We start from the raw sequence: 22,717 nt of genomic DNA, 5'->3' as shown, positions 1-22,717 counted from the left end.
ACCAAGTGTACCAGACCTCCTTGTACTTACTGCACAGACACTCCCATTTGCAGTTTGTCTCATACCAGGTTATTATTCGATGGAACAAACTTGTATTTCATTTGCAATTCATTCAGTTGCTACGGGGGAGACATTCTGCTTCTTTCCTTCCTTGCAACCTGATGATCGGGATACCCAGAGGAGCTAGACCATCTGACTCACCAAGCACTATGCTTTAAATAAGGACAAGCACCAGAAAACACAATGGAACATGGGGACATACAGGTGACCATGGAAGCCAAGGAGAAAACAGCTAATTGCTTTTGAAAACTTTACGCTTGGATACTTCTTGCTTTCTTGATAAGTGAACATGGATGGAACGCTACGGAGTTGGCAGATGGAGTTGTAATACTGCTTCTACATAAGCACAGAACACAGACATTTTTGTTCTATGCTCCTGAATATAAACAAAGCCTACTAAAATGATTTTCTCTGCATTTCCTGTACTACTGAAGATTTTCACTGCTCCCACCCTACTTTCCATAGGTCTGTTTAAGTCATAAAAAGCAGTCTAAAAAAAAAAAATGTATAAAACATTTGAAATTCTTGCATGAAACTTAGCCCTGAAACACAAAGTATTATCATTTGTAATAGCAAAATACATTAGGAGATGCTGAATACATTTGCTTTAGAGGGCAACTCTGCCCCACTAGTCTTTAAAAAATAAAGGATGCTCCATAAAGAGAACAATCATCAGTCTGAATTCAAAACCAAACTGATGCATTAAAATCTGGATAGCATGTAATAAAACATACCTAGAGTTGCCATAATACTGATGTGCTGTAAATGCTCTCCAGTTTTTGGAAGAGTAATGTACACTTACTAGACAGACATCAAGGCAATTGCCCATGATACAAAGTTAAAAAAAATAGATTGTACGGTTTGCAGTAGCATCAAGTCTCTATTCAAGTGTAAAAAAATTAATTGACTCCATCTGTATTGGCCTAATGACTGATTAAATGACTAATCACGGAAGTCTTAATTAAAATCATTTTTCTGTAGAGAAGAGGATGGAGGGAGGAAGGCAATCATTAATGTGTTATAATGTATGTCAGATTCCATTTGTGCCATTTACTAAGAGCCATCAAACGAGTAATTATGCACAAGGTCATTCTGTAAACTTACTGCATACATCAGACTGATTGGATTAGGGCTTGGTGCTCGGCTTGGTTCTGCATGTGTCTGCTTTTTTTCCAATCACAAAACAGGTAATTAATATTGCTCAGAATAAATAATAAAGGATGTTGACATTTCCTCTTCCATTTTCACACCAGCCAACCCAGTCAAAGATTCCTATACAACTTTCATACGTTGTTGGGTAGAGTCCCATACCTCATACGTTAAATCAAGCCCATCCTCCTCAGCTATTCAATATTCTTCATGAATTGACAGGGATCTCCGTCACACAGTGAAATTCTGTAATATGCAAGGAATTTTTCCTGCATGAATAAAATGACCAGGCAATTAAAAGAGTCCTTTTAGAGTAAAGCAAGATGACAGTATAAAATTAAAAGATTATTCTAAGTTTTATTTGCCAGACACCTGACTACCCTGATGCATAGTGACCTTTGCTATGGAAAAATAACAAGCTGCTTCTACCTCAACAGCTGAGACCAATCTATTTAAAACAATGTATTAAAATGAGTAATGGAAAAAAAGCGCATCTTGAGATTAGATAAACCAACTTTCCACTTGCATGTAATTCATACATAGGACCTACATTCTTGATGAAACATTGCATATAAAGTGAAGTCCAAAGTATAAATTGTAACATAGAAAATATGGACTGACTGCTAACAGCTGACTGCTGTCCTGAAATTTCCAGAAAATCTTATTTGCAGCCACAGCAAGTCTGCCATAACACTACCTGCAACAATTCTCCATATCCCAGATGACAGTACACTATCTTGTGTATAAAACAACTTTTTAAACAAAACTAAAGTTAAATATGTCTTAATGGAAAAAAAGATAAGTTGGTATAGCCCTGTCACTATTATCAACAAATGTCCAACTCTGTAAACGTTGCTTTCCTTCAAAGTCCTGAAATCAAATGTGTAGCACTGCTGTGAGTTACAGTTGCACAATTAGGTGCCAAAGAAGTTCCAATTCTTCTAAAATAACCAATAACCAACTTTTAACGCTGAGTAAGTTTTTTGAAGTTACTGTTGCCTCTTTCGCCACAGAAGTATTCTGACCAACAATCCCAATAGAAGAGATCTCTACGGTGACACTGAGAATGGACATCCCCCTGCAAACACACAATGCGTTGCTTTAAAGCGTACCCAATCGATTAAAAATAGCACTCAGAATATGGATGGAGAAGCTAAAGGGACAAAAAAAAATGTAAAGAATCTTAAGTCATGACTATGTAACATTCAGTTACACTTCTGGCATGATTAAATACTGCCCTGTCTAAACTATTCAAAATCATGCATGTCACAAAAAAATGTATGTAAAGCTATATCAGCCAGCTTCATCCAGACTTCAACTAAATACACATTTCAATTAGTCTGAATTCTTTATAACACCAAACGTAGTCAAACTTGACCCTACTTACCACATAACTGAAGAAAACAAAAATACATGACAACAAATCTCTGCTTGCAATAACTCATATGTGACGCTGACACATACAAAAGAAGATTGTTTTACTAATAAAGGGAATAGAATTGACTGATAGTTTTAAAATTAAATTCAGCTATTCAATGTAATTCAGAGTTTTAAGGTGGCTCTCAAGGCTTAAAATCAGCACTGAGACTCAAATGTGCCTTCTAGAGAACTAATGAATTTTAATTTCATCTTTATTTGAAGACACATCCATTTAAAACAACGACAAAACCCATCACCACCATACCAGAACACTCCAAAATAAACAACATACATTTTTATGGAATAATTCAACACAATCTGCACTATTCTGCTAATGCAAATGAAAACTTGCACAACTACCTCAATTACAGGGTGCTGTGCCATTCTTAATCTTCACAGAAATGTAGGAGTTCCTGTTTCAATCATTTCTATTGTTTGAAATACATCCGATGATAATGGAGTGGCTGCCACTGTAGGCAGAGACTGACTTCGAGGTGAAGCTAATTAATGACTCAATGTATGACTTACTGTAGGTTTAAAGGAATTACTAGACAGTGGTGAAGATCGATGTGAGACAACTACAAGTGCATTAAGTGACCTGTCAAACTTCAGCATTGTCTTTTTTCAACATACATTGATTATAGAGGTTATTCCTGATCTTTGATTGTGTAAAATATTTAAGACAACGTGAAGCATTTCAAGTACCTCTCCAGTACTTGAAAAGCTAAGATCACCTTCTCAGCACACAAGTACATACACTTCACATCATAACACAGAAGTTCAACTAAGCTTGACTGAAAGGCAGCCTCTCTCCCTTCTTCTATTTCTTCAAGTATTAAAAAAAGAAAAAGTTAAGGTATCTTATGCCCAAAGACAGACCACAGAAGAGATGGCATTCTATGTGAAGGCACCTCCACCTATTCTAGATCCAGAAATCTGGGAATTTGCAACTCTCTAGACCACTTAGTAGGATAAAGCCAAATAGCTTCACACTAAGGGTCTGGAATGCAGCCAGACGAAGCCATTTGAGGAAAAACACAACCAAACAAAAAAACCCCACTCTACACTGAATTCCCTGGTCACACTGCAAAAATGAAGGAGACAGTTGCTGCATGTGGTAAATGAAGCACTTTTGAAAGTGTTTTAAATACTTAGGTACATCTGATTTCTTTTATTAACCAGTGCACACTATCCTGTCTCTTTTGACATAAACATGACTTCTCATATTGGTTAAAGATGACAAAATACCCTGTCTGCTAAAGAGAAGCTACTGCAAACCAGTGGGACCAACCCTGATTAGACACTGGAATCACTGTGCCTGCTCATGTCAGCAAGCCCCATTATAATTATTTTATTCTTTACTATCAGCTGAACTAGTGAAATAGGGGAAGAATCAGTCATCATGGCAGATCTGCTCAAGTCAGTATTTTAAAAAGCCTGTAACCTATTGTACAGTAAATAAATTAAAGCAAACACTGGAGAAGTCATCAATAAGCAAGCTATAGTAAAAGTCACTTTCATCACAACCCAAGGTAAAAAAATACCTTTCCCTTACTGTTGCAACTCTCATCCGTCTCAGAGGGTATCTCCACACTCACTTTGTTGGTTAAGAAACGCAAATTAGAGATCCCCTATTCTTCTATTTGTTTTGTACAGTGAGCACAATTTCTGCATGAACGTCCAACTGTATTTCCATCCTCTTTGTGTCACAGAAACCTCATTTACTAGTCATTCTTTTCCATATGAAAAGATCTATAATGAGGAGCCTTTCTGTCATTACCCTACTCCTCTGAGTCAGGAATTTTCATTTCCCCCTAATACTTGCTGCTGTAACTGCAATTTCATTTACTGTCATCTCATACCACAGCCTTAATGCAAGCACATCTGTGGCTGGATCATGGAAGAGATTCAGTATTGCTTTCAGAGTTGTGTATCGATTAAAGGGTTAGGAGAAACCAGACTTTTTATTTACTATGTTCTCATATGGTACTTATAAAAAGGAAAGTTTATTCACTGTACTCGAAATGACAGGATATTCTTCCAGTTAGTCACCTAGCAAAAATATCTGTATGAGAATACTGAATACAACAAGTAGGACTAGGAGGTCTACTTGCACATGCGTTTTCTCAGAAAACAAATGAAAAGACAAAGTTATCCAAAAGCTAAAAATATGTTTTTAATTCACATCTAAGCAGTATCACTAAAGAAACTGACTACTTTTTGTTTTGACGAAATTCTGTTCAAAAAAATATTTCTACTATTCTTTTCTTTTTAACACACATACAAAACAATTTACACATGCTGAGCCAAATTTAGATTTTCTGTGCTTAACTAAACTGTAATTTTTACATTGCCACAGTTGTTCAAATCACCCTTGCAAAACTTGATGAACCTAGTAAGCAGAGAAGTTTCTCTTTTCTATGTAATTCTTTTCTTTTTAACTATCTACCTCATATGTAATGCAATTATGGAGGATCATTTAAACACACCAAACAGTTTCAAACTAGCAAGGTTACATATAATTACTCGGTGTAATCACAGCAACACAGAAATTGGAGGAGACCGCAAAACTAAGCTGAAAAAACCAGACAGTAGATTTGATGGCAATTTTAAGGCTGTAATGAAACCTCCCACAACTACTTTATTCGGAAGAGGGGAAAAAAGGTCTAACAAAAGAAAAGCTCTTAAAAAACCGCCCCAAACATCCAAAAAACCCAACATCAAACACTCTCCAAATTGAAGGACTGAGAAACGTTGTTCTTGCAAGTACAAGCCCATGTTATAAGGAAGTAAAAGATGTATTGGCGTAAAATGTAAAAGGCAGTACTATATTACAGTGGTCAGCTAAGAAAAGGACAGGGCCATTTGTCCAAGAGAATGACACTAGTCAGAATTGGTGCTTTGCAAAGAGATAAAAACTGCTTTCGGCAGACAGCGTTCTCCAGCTGAGCAGTAGGAACACTGATTCACACATACCTGCTGTCTTTCATTTTCTCCTGCGAGACTGTCATCTTCTCAGCTTTCTCAGCAGATATCCTGCCACTTGGCTTTATGCCTCCTTTCTGCAGGAAAGAAAAAAAAAGAAAAAAGAAGTATTTCTGTAGTGCTTAAGGGAAGTGCCAAAAATGGTGTAATTTATGATGTGCCAGTGTTTTCCTTTGCATTCATAAGTTAAGAACAAATGCAAAATCATCAGCACTTGAATACAGTGAATTTTGATTTACATATATTAAGACTCTCTCGTGATTTCCTATTATTTATTTCTGTAAACAAAATTGGATCCTGGTCACTAGACTATTAGCATCCCCTACAGTAACTCGAGCCAAACCACATAAAAGATAAAAGCCAGAACGTACAACTCAGTCGAAAGAATTTGTAATCAGAAGTTGTATCAAATTGTCTGATCTGAAACTCTTACCTGCTCTTCCCTTTTAGAACTAAAACCTTACCGGGAATGCAGCAAACAGTTACCTGTACCTGTTATGGTACAGGTACTTACGGAATGGGCGCATCTCACTTTCTCAGTTCAAACAATACTATCTAGGCTTTTCCCTAGAAATTTCCCAATACAGTTTCAAGCCTTCAGTTAGTACACTAAGTTATTTTCTGGACTATTTCCTGGAATTTTTAAATGCCTACAGCATTGTTTTCTTTATTTTAGTGTATTGTGTCGTATCCATGCAAATACAGTATTTTATATTAAGACTGGCTATTGCCAGTTTAATAGAAGTTTAATAGCTTTTACCTTTTTTCCTTTTCTGAAACTTTCTTCAGGATCCCACTGTAAGAAGTACTGCAAGGTCTGAGAAATTACATTGACAGTATTCTGCTAAATGGGGCTCTTTTTTCCCCCCCTGTCTTTTCATTCAGGTGTAACAGAACTGATGCCATCTTGTATGGGTTTTGTCACAACCAACATAGCAATTACATAATACTGCAATTACTCATGGTAACTTTATACCAACCCACGCGGCAGCAACTCACAATTCACAATTAAGTAACTTCTGTTCTGTGAAAAACCGGCAAGAAGGCTGTTTTGGTCATGTTCTTAATGAGTAGAAACTTGAAGAACCATTTCAGAATACAAACTAAAGACAGGAGAATGCTTTGGTACGTCATTTCCCATCCTGACAGGAATATTTTGTATTGGAAAGCTATTGTTGAGTAATTCAGGACAAAACCTAAAAATAGTAGCGTTTGTCTCAAATTCTGTGGGGTGAAGTGCAAAAGAAAAATAATATTCTAACTGTAATACTTTATCCTAGCTAGAATACCTTAAAGTAAGAAATTTCTAGTGGTGCAAGCTGCAGTAATCTCCACAGTGCCATAGCTATATCGTTATATGGCAAGATAGAAGTGAAGTCTTTGCCTCTGCCAGGATATTAAATAACACCTTTCTCTCCATTAGCTTTTGCTGTAGTAGCAGTATTTATTCTCTTGGTAATGAATGAGAACCACCCTGCTTACAGAATAACTCCAGGTTCCTAATGCACTAACAGTTTCAGAGAGGTTCCTGTGTCACAAAATTTAACCTTTTTTTTTAAAAAAAATTATTATTAATTAATAGCTCTTGTGCCACACAGTTTCGAAGGAAATGTTTAACACTGGGAAGATACTTTTAACAGTGCACTACAGTCACAAGACCCTCAGGAACTGGAAATCAAGTTAAAAAAAAAAAATAAGGAAGCCCATTCAGCTTTCCTCTTTTAACAGTGCAGAGAAGGAACACCTTCTTTCTTCAGGGAAGAAAGAAGAGATGCACATTTCTAGTGCAAACATTCTCCTGTTTGACACAAGCCTTCAAGAGGTTTGGAAATAACGTCTTTATTTGCACAGTGAGTGCCAAGATACTCACAGTAACAAGTAAAGACCCAGTTGCCACAGTTGGGTGATCCACGTAAGTACTAGAAACACACAACTCTTCAATTCACGCCCCCATTCATTGTATGGCCCAGAGCAAGTTGCCCTACACTGATGCACAGGGAAGTGACAGCACACACCTGGCTTAGCAGGAATGGCAATTTAATTGTCATTAAGCCTACAGTTGTGAATAGTCTTTAAAAAGAGTAAGTGCCATAGCTGTTAGGCCTATAGAAGACTTACTGCATCACCTAATCCTTCTCTAATACACTTGTAAGTACACAAAGCAAATAAATATGCCTTCCATAGGAGATGGTAAATGCAACTCCCACCTTTATAAATAAAGTCTTCCCACCTTTCCAAGGGAGTCGCTTGTAGAATTTTGCTCCCTTGTTTATTTAAGAGCCTCTTCAACATCAGTGGAAGTCCTACATTTAGATAATCCATTTATTTAAAAAATTCTTCATGCCAATCTTTAGCTGAAATAAGCTCAAAATAAGCAGCTGTTCAAAGAAAGGTCTTTAAGATCAATGGTTTCAAGGCGCCTGACAGGATTTCACATTAGTCATCTCAGAAACCTTACACGTATATAGTTGTATTTCTGTTGCCCCGCATTGCTGATAAAATGGCACAAAGAAGGTTTAGGCAGCAAATCAGATACCATTGTGCTGGGCATTAAAAACATACTACCCAGACAACTACCTCATAAGGTTTATGAATTCCAGTTTCACATGCTTTCAAAGTGAAGCTAAAGCACCCAAGTCAGACGATCACTCCTTAAATATCCCCTTCATGTTAATTTTAATTACAACAATTATTACTATCAGCAAGACAAAGATCATGTTCCACCTTCAAGGGATAAGTGCCAGCAGCATAACTACTTTCATAACAACCATTCAAGATAGGGCAGCTTGACCTCTCTGGGAGTGAAATATCAATTAATTATCTTTTTACAGCCAATTCAATTACAGCACACTAATCTCTTGTGTAGGACATCAAGCCAGAAGTTGGGGGCAGGTGGGGAAAGGAAGGAAAAAATATTGGCAGTGAACAACCCTCAGTAAGGACGACAAGGCAGTAATCTTACAGTTGCAGATGTAACGTTTATTAACATCATGCAAACGCTTATTAGCTGTACGTAGCAGACTAAATGATATAATATCATCCTCATTTAACTCAGCTTTTTAAAAAATAAAGTTATTGGTCTTAAGGGTAATAGACATTTAATTTAAAGGTGACCAGACACACTGCATTAGTCTTTAATGTTAGAGAAAATTCAAAGAGCTCTGTTCATTAAAGGGGGGGGTAAAAAAAAAAAAAGAGAGTAAAGATTACCTAATCAGCAGAAAGCAAAATATATTTAACTTTTGTTAAATAAACTAATATTAAATGAGAACTATTTCACTACTATACCGATTCCAAAGAAAATTATCAAGTGCAATATACCCACAACAATGCACTCAGCAGAATATTATACAAAACACATGTATGCAAACAAACCAAAAATTTGAATCCATTTCATCTATAGCATTCATAAAATAAAATGGCAGAAAGGAGTACGTTAAAGGATCTCTTCTCATATGAATTTCTGCAAAATGAGTCTTGCACCATTTAGTTCTGCATAGATAACAGAACCTGAAAGAAAAGTTACCTCGTCCATATCTGAAACAGCAAGGGAAGACTGCTCCTTTCAGCAGTCTTGATGGACAGAATTTGAAGTATAAAAAAAAAAAAAAATTTTGACAACATGGTTGCAGAACTTAAGCACCTAACAGTAGTATGCTAGAATTCTCACAGTATGGCCATAGCATAACTGACAATGTCTTTGTAGCAAAACTCTTCAGTCTCCCTTGCCAGTATGGGAACGATAGCAGTGAAAGACTTGCGCGTAAGTTGAAAGAATTTACAAGGAACACTAGCAGTTTATTAGCCTTACTGCGATTCATCTTCATGATTATATTTTTTAATACAGCCTGATTAAGGCTAAAACACATATCTATGCTCCAGTGACACCTTCAATTTCTTTGCAGATAGCATACTGAAAGTCATTAGCATTTTTATTCCTAAAACACAGCACTGAAAATTCCATTATGGACTACAGATTAACTTCTGTAAGCAAAAAATATGATGTACTATGCATCCAAGGAACAGAACACAGGGTCTAATCTTTCAGGGGTCTGGATCTCTTAGGATTTTAGGGGCATCCATATTCAGGGGGTTCCATATCAAGAGAGTTTCAAAGAGGCTACGTACATAACTCTTCTGAATCTTCACAAGTGCTTTGCAAAGAGGAGGATCATATAAAACAGATGTTAACTCTGCAAATTCAAACAAAAATATTATACTACAGCAAAAGAGAGGAGCCAATGTGGATTTCCCCCCCTCCCTGTTCTGTAACATTAACAGTATGCTTTTACTTAAGGGCAGGTTTGTCTTTGCCCAGTGCTCTTTAAAAAGTATTCTGAAAGAAAAGCACTGTTTGTTCCACCTGCAGATTCATGAATGCATGAAAGAACATCCTACTGGAATTTCTCTAATTTCTCTTCTACTTTTGTCTATTCTATCCAGATCCTTACATTACAATCACTCCTGCAGTATCTAAAAATTCTTCCTTAGTATTCCAAGCAACATAACCAACATCAGTCAAGAGTCTGTTCTGTGAGTGTCCCTATTAAGAGACATTCTCCTATTTAACACTTGTTTTGAGACAGGTTTGTACATTCTGTACTGCACCTCAGCCAGAGTTACCAGTACTTTCTAATCCAAAAGATTATTCCACACGTAGTGGTTTTTTTTTTTTAATGTTTTGCAAATGGTCACAACACAGTAAAACTGAGGAACTATGAAACAGTATTCCCATAGCAAACATCATGGCCATCAGAATTAAGCAAACTATTTTTTTTCTCCTTCCAACAGAAGTAAGCATCAACCTGTGATAATATCAGCTTCAGATCTTCTAATTCAGTTTCAAAACTTCTCTTTCCTTAGGGCCGCATTTCAATAGGTCTTAAACTAAAAACCATATAACAACATATGCAGTAATATAATTATGTCATTATTGATAATTGCATAAATATATTTTCATATTCATATTTTATATAAACAGTCCCTCTTAAACTAATGTGAAACAATGTCTGTGGCTACACCTGGCTGCTAACACAGGAAAGGCTATTGTCATCTGGGTTAAAACTTTTTTTTAGAAGAATGCTACATTTTGCCACTGTTTTGAAAGGACAAAATCGCAGTCACAGTTCAGCATCAGGTTACCTTTGGGACTGGCAACTGTTTGATACTCAGTGACCAAGTTTGTTAGTGTAACCTTTCAGAACTACAAGCCTATTTCTACACAACATTTTATATCACTCTAATATGATGCCACCAGAATAAAATTTACATTTGAAGGGGCTCCGTCAGGTGCAAACTGCACAGGTAGTATAATAACACAGTATAGTTAGTGAGAATCTGTGCCTGGCTTGATAATAATGCTTAAATAGTTTTGCTCTTTTTCATCCTAAATCTTGCCTGGGAAATTACCAACACCCTAAAACAGGTATGCCATTAAATCAAACCTGCATTATTTTTTTTAAACACACACAATAAAACAATTATCAGGTAAATTGATCTCTCAGTGCTGCTTTAAAAATACAACCAATGTTAGAAAATGGTACTCAAATTACCTGTAATAAAAAGAAACCACACACAGCTAGACTGCCAGAGTTTCCATAAGGGAAACCCATTGCATGTTTCCAATAGCAAAACCCAAACTTCCCTAATGTAAAACACAGACAACATATTTAACAAATAGTTTGCTTTCACTGCTGGTTGGAAAACATGAACCCATGAAGGCAGCGAGACTGAAATCAACTGTTAACTGAGGAAACTCTGTTCCATTAGTGTCTTGCAAAGCTAACTTCAATTAACAAAAAACCCCAATAATACGTCAGAGCAAGATTTTAGGTTAATTTGACAAAACCCAAAGCATTTTAGAGCTAAGGGTTCTATACTACCCTTAGTTTATGCTGTTGAGCCCGAGCTGTCTTGCCACATGGTAAAGAACTTATTCAGCATACCCACATGCATCATAAAACTTTGAGAAGAAAAACGAACTATTACTAGCAGCAGTATAATTGTCGCATAGGTAAACATAACCCCCAAAGTCCTGAACCAGGGAGGCTGAGTCAACAAGCATTCCAAGTATGTAGCTCCAGTCAGGGTTTACCCCCCCAAATTATCTTCTTAACAGCTGCATTTACATTTTCATACACAGTCGACAAGCATCAGAAGGGTTTTAAAGTACCATACGAGTTAAAATCTACATTTATATGAGAAAAGCTGCATCCATTTAGCCCAACAGGCTCATGCTATCTTAGTTACACGAACAAGACAGTGAAGAAGATAAACTTATTCACCAGAAGTACCAAAAAAATCTCTGGTTCAAAAGACCCTTGGACAAGTTGAGTTTAATCACTGAAGAACAGGTTTATTACATATATGTTCAACAGGACCTGGAAAGGAAAGGACAATCCTCCAGTAGGAGCAGTAACTCCTAGGCAGAGCAGAAGCTCTACTCCAGTCAGCTTTTCACCGCTGAAGTTTTTAGCCAATTAAAGCTGAATATTCACTAAGAGATGTGAAATATTACACTCCAGGCAATTTAATCTCCACTGATTTTTTTTCTTGTATTCATAATATTGAATAATTTTGCTTCAAAATAAGCCAAATTAACTATTTCAGGGTGAAGTTAAAAGAAGAAAAGTATCCAGATCGCTAGAACTTCAGTAACTACATCCAGACAAACAGTTATAAAGGGGCACGAGGAAACAGCAGTAAATCTTTCATTCTGTATCTTAATGTGAACCCGCTGGAGTTAATCACTCTTACCACAACTAGGAACTGCAAGAGTTACGCAGCTACATCTCCACAAGGAAACTTCTACAGCAAGCAATCCCTGAGGCAAATCCTGCTCTGCTGAGAAAGGCACACTCCCAGGCAGGAACTGGGGACTCTACTATTGGTCCCTGCCTTTAAACTGTTAGAACAGCTTTTTAGTTTGATCTTTGGAAATATTGAATTCAAGTGTTTTCAATTAAGAAAAAAAAAAAGAGAATAAAAATCCAAACCCCACCTTACAGTGAAGACTACAAAAAGCTTCTATTTTTGACCCTAAATTTACCTTCTTTCTCTGTATAGTAACTTCAGTTAACCAAAGATTTTTCTCGTAAGAATGACTCTCATCCTTATTAAAGCATTCTGTAGAAACAAAGGCTTCACTCAGAGGGAGGGTTCATCAAACCCTCTAAAATTATAATCATTTAATAAAAGTAATGACTACTCTGTATTTAAAATATTTTCCCAGGCAGCACTTTAGCATATTGTGTATTCCAAACAAAGTGCTATTGCATAATCATTAACTCTGCACTATGTAGATCTTATGAAGCATATAATGAAGATTCTAGTGAAATAAAGAATACTAGGTTTTCTTATGGATAGAAAAGAGATACACATACGCCAATTAAGATTATAGGACAGATTTTTGTTGGCCGTAATGTAGTTCAGATTAGATGCAATATTTTGAGATGTATAAAGGAAAAGTAATGTCATTATTTTATACAGAGAAAAGCAAGACTAGAAGGAAGTAATCTGTCCAGTATCACTCAGATGATCTAGGCTCAGAACACAAACCTCTTTTTTCCCCTCCCACTCCCACGTCATATTCACTGGATCACAATGTTACACCAGACAACTGTATTTTCGGAAACTACTAAACAAAAATTTCTATAAACATCCAAACCCAAAGGGGCTAACAGACATTTTAAAAACTGCACAATAGCTGCTGAACCTTAGAATCCGACAGTTAATACTGCTGTAAAACCATCTCGGAAATGAGACGAAAAATTCTTCCAATGTTTTTCTTTGTCAATATGATGTAAGGTTATCTTCAAATAAGGGATTTATTTTTTTAAAGTGTTCTCAAATCCAATTTGAAAATAATTGTTTGAGGCATATATGCTGCAGCCAGTCAGACAATAACAGTTCCGCAATTATCGGCACCTGCATTACAATTCAATGGATTTAAATTACCAAGGGGCCATGGCGGATACCCTACTGACAACAATTAGCATAAAAATGTTCTACAGTTTAAAGCTGTGGGTGGGACTTACAAAAGGTTAACAGACTAAATATAAAAATCTTTTTGAATATAAAATCAATGTGCTTTGTTACTGAAATCTGGGTACTGTAATTTAACCAAAATAGGGTTTAGAGTATCTGGCAATCTTCCATATGCGTGAGCTTGGCTTTTCTTTTAAGAAAAATGCTGAGCAGCCAATCAGAAAGTTTAAAACAAAACAAACCAAAGACCCAAAGAAAGGCAAGCATTTTATTTTTTTTTATTAATTATTTTCTTAAGCTTAGTACTAAAATGAACACCACTCTTACCAGGGGCTCATAATGATCCTTTTATATGGTCAGATTCAAAGTCCCAAATTATTTTATTGCGTGATTTAGAGAGGTAAATATTTTAGTGGTCAAAATAAAGTATTCTAGAAGCTTCTGCACTCAGCTGAACTTTAATAGCAAACGGGTTTCTCAAAAGGTCATCACTACATTACAACATCTATATTTTCAGAAGTGGCTTCTACTCCTGTGTAGCTACCAGAGGAAATAAAAAAAATAATCTGGTTTTCATAATGCCTGGGATCACAACTTTGTTTTACTTAGACTTTAGATACAAGCAGAACAGATGAAAACACAGAAATTCTGCTCAGCGGAAGCACTAAATAAAAATGTTGAATTTGATGAGAACACAGAAGTATAACAGACATCAGCAAGAAGTATCTTCAGTAAAAATACAAACTTGCTAAATCTAAAATTTTATCTAGGTTACCCTTTGTGTTTTTTGTTGACAAGATAAATCGTCAGACAGGAACTTTACATCTAGAAAAATTCAGAGTAAGAACTTTGACAGGAAAGCTTAATTCCTTTTACCATCCAATAATTTATATTTTTTAAAAAAATTAACAAGTCTTAGAATAACATAATTACCCGGGAAACATACCATAGGCTATAGAAGTTGCAATAAAGCAAAGCAGATAAGAGACTTGTACAGTTAGAGTCTAACTCCAAAGTGATGCCTCATTAAATTGAGTTGACGTGGATGTGCTTGACGCATGCTGGGATCCCTTTTATCACAATTACTGCCACATCTCCAGCGCTCCTCGCAAGTCTAATAGAATCAGCATGTTTAGGACTAGCCCAAGGTTTCTAATTGCAAAATGAGCAAACATGTTAATCATCACTTTGTTGCCCCATTGTTGTGAAATGAGATTACAGATGTGTATTAGAGATTATAGAGAGGAATCTAACAAATTGATTTAGCTACTATTTCAACATGGTACTGTAAGATGCTTTTGATAATTCCTTTTAGATGTATTTCTGTAAGGCTACCAGTGTACTAACATTTGTCTAAAAGGTGAACCAGGTTACCAACTTTTATACACATTCTAGTACACAGCTGTACATACAGGACTTCACTTCCTTTTTTTTCCCCCCACAAAGATTTCCTAATATTAGAGCATACTTATTTTAATGAATATTAATGAATAAATTAATACTTTAATTAAGATTACAAACCCCACAGATGAGAAGCAACCTCCTAACTACAAAATCCTTATGGAAAAAAGAGGGGGGGTTGGGTACTGTAGGGGGGAGCAATAGGGTTTCACATGGGCTAAAAAAAAAAAAAGTTGAATGATGACCATAGTTTGCCTTTTTTTTTTTTGAACTGCATTTTTTCTCCAACATTATTGGTCAACTGAAGTTCCCAGCTTTAGCATTCTTTTTTCCCTTTCATCATCTGTTAGGTCATCTGTCAATAGAACAGGTTCACTCAGTCTTTTTCCTCCTCAAAACCAAAAAAATAATTATGAATAGTGGTGATATTATATCTATTCCTACTTTTAGGGACATACACAATAATTGTTTTAACATCTGGAAACAACACATTTTTCCAGCAGAGGAAAGTGAGAAAATAGAGAAGTGAGAAAAGAGAGCAAATAAAACATATACTTAAAACACCTAAAAGCATGACATTAGAGACACCTGTATGGGGCTCACAAAACTTGGTTCTAGTGTCAGAGTACGTACGGCTGTAAACAGCAAAGTCAGTGTACCCCTGTACCTGTTCTTGTCAAACATGCAGGATAACGCTATAACTTTTCCCTTCTAGTATTATTTTTTAAAATTTTGCACATAGTTTTGTTATGTAAAGTATCCCTCTAATTTGTCAATATTACTGTGCACATAGAGCAAATAGACTCAAAATAAACATGGTAATTTCTAAAAGTACTTATAACAGTGCTTCTGATGCCCCCTCCTACCCCCTGCTCTTTTTTTTTTTTTTTTTTTTAAAGTGTTTACAGAAAACCCTGGCAATACAGCAAAGATCTGGGATGAGTATTAGTAACATTTTATTCCAGCTGCTACAGAGGCAGCTGAGGAAACATTCAACATCTTTCTTTTAGGTCCATTAAAATAATCTTTTCATTATTATTTGAGTAGTAGATTTAAAATACATGTAGATATTCAGAATGCAGATTTCCTTTCTAACTTTGAAAATATTACGATGAGTCTATCTGTGGACTTACAAACCTAACCGCTGTCATTTTATGAAGTGGAAAAGGCAGATGCTGCAATTCCGTTACTAGCATTACTTCAAAATCTCATGAGACGAACAGTGAAATACTGCATACCCACACTTTGCTCCGGCGAGCACAATCGGGATCTCTTGAGATACCACAGCTAATCATGAGACAGTGTGCTCTGGCCATGGAATTATATTGAGTCTCTTGTCCTGACACTTGTCCCAGGGGAGTTAAATGTGTACGTTTAAATTCACAGAACTTATGTACACCAAGACTAATTTGTTCTTTCAAGCAACCGCCTTGTGGCACTAAGAAATCAATGGGAAGCAGTGATTCTCAGGAAGGGCCGCGCATCAGTGGAATGCCTAACTGTGGGCTCTAACAGGTTCTTGTTAATATACCCAAATGAGCGTCTTTTCAGACCTTTAAGAGAACTGAAGCTGTTAAGAAAATAAAGTTATTGTATAAAATTTAGATATTAAATTTACATATTGTTCCTAATGAAAAATTATTTCTCCTTAGGTGACTCTCATTTACATGAGCTCCAAACCTAATATTTCTTTTTCTATGCCATATGTAAAATCAGCCTTCTTTACTTTTGAAATATGGTGATTACTACAGTGATGGGTTCACATAAAATTCCAGATAAAATGATCAAAATTACAATAAATATCTACCGGCTAAAAGAAGCAGAAACTGCTAGCCTATATGCAGGCCAGAAAATAACAAAACTAAATAATAATATAGGGAGAAATCTAATTATAGCTGTAGTTTCCCCTTGCCCCCACCCAGGAGAACATACAAAATGACAGATTTAAAATAATCTAATTTTGCAGAAATTCTTTATTTATCAGTGCCCGCAGGAAAGAGGGGGTAGAGTCAAAACCTTTTTTTCAGCAGAATATTTGTCTGTAGTGGAAATTACTACCAAGTCTTCAAAGAAGTCTCTAATGATCCTCAGGCTACCTCTATTGATGATGTCAAGAGTTTTAGCACTAAGGGCTTCAGTGGAGAAGTAGGAAACATGGATGGGGAAGGGGGCTTTGAAGTTAGCTCAGAGAAGCTGACAAAATATAAAATAAATCGTGTTAAAGCTTGATCATGCAAACACAGATGTCAAAGGCAGAACTCCTATTGACTTCAAACATGAGCAGAATCAGGTCCTCAACAATGAATCACAAAATATAAAGAGACTGTTCTGAGGCTTCATGATTAAAAAAAAATATCACTGTCTTTAAAAAAAAAATAAAATAAGAGGCACCTGATAGTGTCGTTATTCCATTGTTTAATGCAGATTCTGTCTGGTCAGCTGTCCAGACAGAGTATTCTCTAATATGATTAGAAGCCAAGTATTCAGAGTTGGGGTTTTTTGTTTTTAAACATACATACTTGCTGCTGCTTCCAGTAATGGACATTATCATCTACAAAGCATAATCTTATTTCTGATATCAAAACCTTACTTGTGTAAGGAGGACAAAAAAATTAAATCATTCATGCCGCCCATGGAACACATTTCATGCCTTTTTACTGAAAACACTACTAGTATGCATGTAACTGACCTATTACATTGCCTTTTAAGATATTCTCTTGGAAATACAAGTGGTGAGTCAGTTGTTATGGTAACTATGACAGTCTATGTGTCATCTGGTGCAGTTCCTGAATTAAGTTGAGCTTAGAGCTATGACATTATGATGTGAAGAGTAGCTCTTTTTTGTTACCTTTTTTGATAAACAAACTGCCTACAACTCCATGTGCTCCAATCTTGGAAATCCAGTCTTGTTTGTCTTGTATCCTGTTTAGCTAGTAATTTTAATGTAGGTCTATCTGAATTATGATCTTTCTGCTTAAACGACGAACTAAAATTATCAGTTACTACTTCACCCAAGAGTGTTTGGTTCCTCATTCAAATCCAACATTATTAGTTGAATACTCACAATGGTAAAAGAAGGGAATCAATTCATCCATAATAAACCTTCAAAAAAGTATCTCAATTAGATATACTTTTAGTGGAACTCAAGGGAGTTAGTGGGTGAAGGAAGAAAAAGTATCAAATAGCGATAAGCTTGAATTAGATGGCAGAATACTTAAGGCTAAGCACTTGCAACCTAAACACAGTAGGAGCCAAAACTTCCATTTTTTACAGCTTCAATCTTCTAAACAATGAACCAATGATACATTTGAGATGGCTTAATATGAAAGCTCTGTACATTCCTAGCCCTGGTTTCAATTGAAAACCAGGTCTTGGTCTTGTAAATTCCCCTAAATTTAAGACATGTAGCACAATAACGATCTTCAACCCAGAAATATGAAAAATATTTTAGCTGATGCAGCAGAAATGTGATGATATGAAGCAAATGTAAAACAGAGGGATTACAACAATCTGGACAACTAGCAACATTATGTCACTGTTATCGGTGCCTAGAGATTTGTTTCTTTATTACACTGTGATGTCTTGTAATAACATCAAGAATACAGAGAAGAACATTTTCCAACATGCACGCATTGCTTCCATTACTGTAGCAAACTGAAATAACCAAGATAACATTGCTAGTCTAAGTCCATTTAGTAATGTATCTAATCCTACATTAAGCAGTCATTATTATCTTTTCTAAGAAGAGTCCTGGAAAATAATTAATACTGAAACAAAAACGTTGCAAAAATACATCACTAGTAGTAAGGAAAAAAGAAAACCACACCACAAAGAGCTGTATTGATAACAAGCTTACTTGCTTGGCCATCATCACGGAACTACTAGAAACTAATTTCTAAGCATAAGATTTATGTTACTGAATAGTAACTAAAGAGGCTTTCCTGTCAAATTACATCCAATGCATCTTTCATGGGTGTGGATCTCACTATCTATTTGAAATATGGAAAAACATCCATATTTAAACAATAGCTACATATATATTATTACTAAGCAACAAAACCTCCTGGAACTCTTTCACTGACAGCTCATCAATACTGGGTAAAAACTGGACGATTCTGCATCATTGCATGATTATATCCATACTATAGGCAGTGATGCATGAAAGCTTTGAGGATCTCATCATTTATCCATAAACAGAAGTTATTCGGCTACTCAAGGTATTTTAAGAGTTAGCCAACCTTTTTCTTCAAACACAGAGATGAGAATCAGAAGAGCAATCAGTAGAGCAATGGCCAGAGAAAAGAATATTTCAGTAGCTCTTCAAATATCCTTCATTTTTCTCTTTCTTCCCTACTTCCTTTCTTCTGGTCTCCTAGGCATCATTTCCCACTCTTTCTACCACCTCTGCCTCACTTCATCTAGCTTGCCTTCCATTACCAATTATTCCAATGTCCTTGACCAAACACACAAGCTGTTCACCGAAATCAATGACAAACAGTTAACTCTGCAGAGTCCCACTGTTTATCTGCCATGAACACTCAGAAAGACAACACTATCCTAAATACAATTCAGACAAAAGAGTAGTGGGGTCCTCAATACTCTGCTGCAGCTGACATTTTCTAATCACTGAGCCCCAAGTACAGAAAACTTTTGTGATTGAGGGACATTTGAAAACAGACTAAAATTCTGTGGCCCAAGAAATAATTGTCACATTAAGAGACCATGACAAACAGGCATGTGTAGGGTAGCTTTGGGCAAACGCGACCTGTGAATAAGAATGAATATGTGAATAAGAACGAACAGAAATGAAAAATACCATGTCCTAAAGGTCCAGATTTGCTTCCTCTGACCTCACATGTGATCAAAAGCACCTGAGCTTATAATCCTTCTTCCTTTCATAGAAGGCTGATTACTCATATACATAATTATACCAAAGATTTCAAGTTTATAAACACACAGAAATCAACCTGCATTGTTTTAGTAGAGAGCACCCTTGCCACAGGACGCAGCAACATGGATCAACTAGCACAAGTGGATGTGCACATGCACAGAAACACGCATGCCCAAGGTGTGACACTAAGACTAGAAAACTCTGGTTCACTGCCTGTAACAACAGGATGCCTTGAATCCCCAAATCTATCTTTAGCCCAGTGAACTATGTAAAAGAACTACTGGTTTTGTTTTGAAGACCTAATATTTAAAACAAAACACATTTTCTACATTTTCTCCGCAATGCCATCTTTCCAAAAACACTGAAATGCCTCCTCTAAAAGTGCTCTTTTTCTGTTGCAACATATGGTATCCCATCCAGAGAGTCACAAGAGATTTTATTTCTAATTGATTAAATTGCATGAGTCACAGACAGGATTTGCACAGGGACTGCAAAAGCAATGGCTTGTTTTTCATGCATTTCACAAAGTAATGCATTGCTAGGACAGTTACCTTTGCAGTCCCAGCTACCAAGTCATCAAAAAGCCCCCTCAAAAAGCATCACATTTGAAACTTCAAATCAAAATCACCAACTCTTCCGATTTTATTACATGGCCAGCAGTATTTTGTGCTTTTTTCTTAAACCTCTTTGATGCTATTAGGGAATCAAGTGTTACATCTTCTAGTGTTATGGATACAGAGTAAAACTTTGTCAATTCCAATGTTTCAAATCTCACAATGTAAATAACTGAACCCAAATCCACCATCTTCAGAATCTTAATATAATAAGCCAAATCAGAGCTAAACATTAGTGAAGGATATAAAATCTGGACTCCAGATTCAAATTTTAGGCCTTATTTCATTCTTAGTAAATTAATTAAGACTGTAGAAATTATACTTGAACACTTTTGACCTCAATGTACACCAGTATATTTTCCCTGATTAATATAACTGAAAAGAAACCTAGGAGGGACAGATTTCTCTTATAAAATAGAAACAAAATAATTTTATGACATTGATTCCATTTATTATGAGTAATTCAGCACTGTGCTAAAAAAAAAAAATCACTTAAGAACTTTCTCTTTGTATTGCAAAGGCAGTTTCTTACACTCTCAAGTTATTTCACTGCTATGCAAAGATACTTTTTCATTTTTCAGTTAGCTAAAGAGTTGAGCATTCAACTAATCCATCATCTTTACTTACCATGCTGGCTGCTTCAAGCATCTCCTGCTCCATATAGCGTGTCAGATCCAGATTCCAGCTCTGTCTCCCTTAGGGACTAGTAAATCAGCCAGTGCAAATCCAGAATTCCTAACAACAGAAACAGTACATTTTAGTTCCCAGTTTCCAGATGCAACATATTTCAAGATAACTTATACACTCAAATCCAGTGAAAGAAAATAGTTTTGACATTTTTGTTTGTGCTGATAGGTTTTAAAACCTTAATTAGGTCCACATATAAGAATAAATTCACCATGAGAGCCATTAAGAACGTTTACAGCTGGGCATGCAGCAGAAAACATACATTAAGAATAATATTGAGAACTACCTCTCCAACTACTGAAGTCTATCAGATTTTGTCAAACTGGAGATACAGTCGACAAATAGGGATATATAATTCTTTTAGTTTACTCCTTGTGTTTTCCAACTTCTGTTAAAGTGCTGCACAATCTCAAAGCAGTGACTTCCCAAATAAACAAAGAATCAAGTTTCACAGCTTTATAGAAAAATTTCACTGTAGATTCTATTTCATCTGGTACTGTACTTCAAATAATTATTGTTGAGTATTTACAGTTCTGACATCAGCTATTATCCTGGATAGGGGAAAAAAAAAAAAAAGGAAATTGTTGCTATAAAAATACACAGAGAAACCACATGCCAGGTGAGATTTTTAAAAGAAATTTCAAGGAGATTTAAAGGTTCTTGGCTTCTTAGAAGTACTAACACATTCAGCAGTTTCCAGGGACTTTAGTGGATTTATCAATACTTCAGAAATAAATTATTAATTTAGGATTGCAAATCAGTATTTAGGAAGATGATTTTTATGGTCCTGTTTTTTGAAGGCAGAGCTTGCTGTATTTCCTTGATTAGAGAATTCTTCCTTGCATCACTGGAAGCCACCAGTTGGGGGCAGGGGAAGATGGTAAACAACTTGCACTTTTTAAAGGCTGAATATTACAAGTATATTTGACAATGACAAAAACAATTCAGCACATTAAAAAAGAGGTATTTGAAACTATTTTTAGGATATAACACTTGCATATTTGCTGCAATTTATGGAGTTGGCATACTATGTACCCAGTTTTAGATTACTGCATACACATACTAATTCAGGAAAACATATAATGAACTCTGCTCTCCCCCACACTACGTACACAGGAGTTAACAGTTTTCCTCTCAGTTTCTTCAATTAACTCAAATGTTGGTTGCAGAACTTGATGGGATTTGGTGGCTTCTAATGCCAGCCCAGATCTCCAGACCACAGCTATTCACAGCTGATCATCAAGAGAACAATAAATAAATAGCTAGTATGTCACTACTATATATTAACTATCTCTTACTGTTACTATGTCACAATGTTACAAGTTCAGTTAAAGTTTTTAAGTCAGAGTAGAAAGCACTTACTGTACTTCTTACTCAAAGAGGCAATAGAACTCTCTATTTTGGTCAGCAGCATTAAACAGTGGAAAGTCAACGGCTGATGATGATGACTAAGGTTAAACTTCAAAAGAATGTTAAAAATTATGACTCAGGTGAATGAAAATATCAACCACATTAGAATCAACTG

The 22,717-nt window shown here is 35.9% G+C and overlaps 1 long non-coding RNA gene across 4 annotated transcripts in view; it reads right to left on the bottom strand.

Annotated features, from left to right (window-relative positions):
* LOC134524034 (uncharacterized) overlaps nt 1-22,717 on the bottom strand; it is a 43,206-nt gene that overhangs the window by 9,073 nt on the left and 11,416 nt on the right. For all 4 annotated transcript variants that reach the window (XR_010073476.1, XR_010073474.1, XR_010073475.1 and 1 more), the window contains 2 exons: nt 21,133-21,240; nt 5,605-5,690 (listed from right to left, as the gene is read on the bottom strand). This is a non-coding gene — a long non-coding RNA (uncharacterized LOC134524034). The remainder of the gene's footprint in view (nt 1-5,604; nt 5,691-21,132; nt 21,241-22,717) is intronic.

This window comes from Chroicocephalus ridibundus, chromosome 16, assembly GCF_963924245.1.
Source record: "Chroicocephalus ridibundus chromosome 16, bChrRid1.1, whole genome shotgun sequence".
Classification (NCBI taxonomy): domain Eukaryota; kingdom Metazoa; phylum Chordata; class Aves; order Charadriiformes; family Laridae; genus Chroicocephalus; species Chroicocephalus ridibundus.
This window is presented reverse-complemented; position numbering and strand designations above follow the sequence as displayed.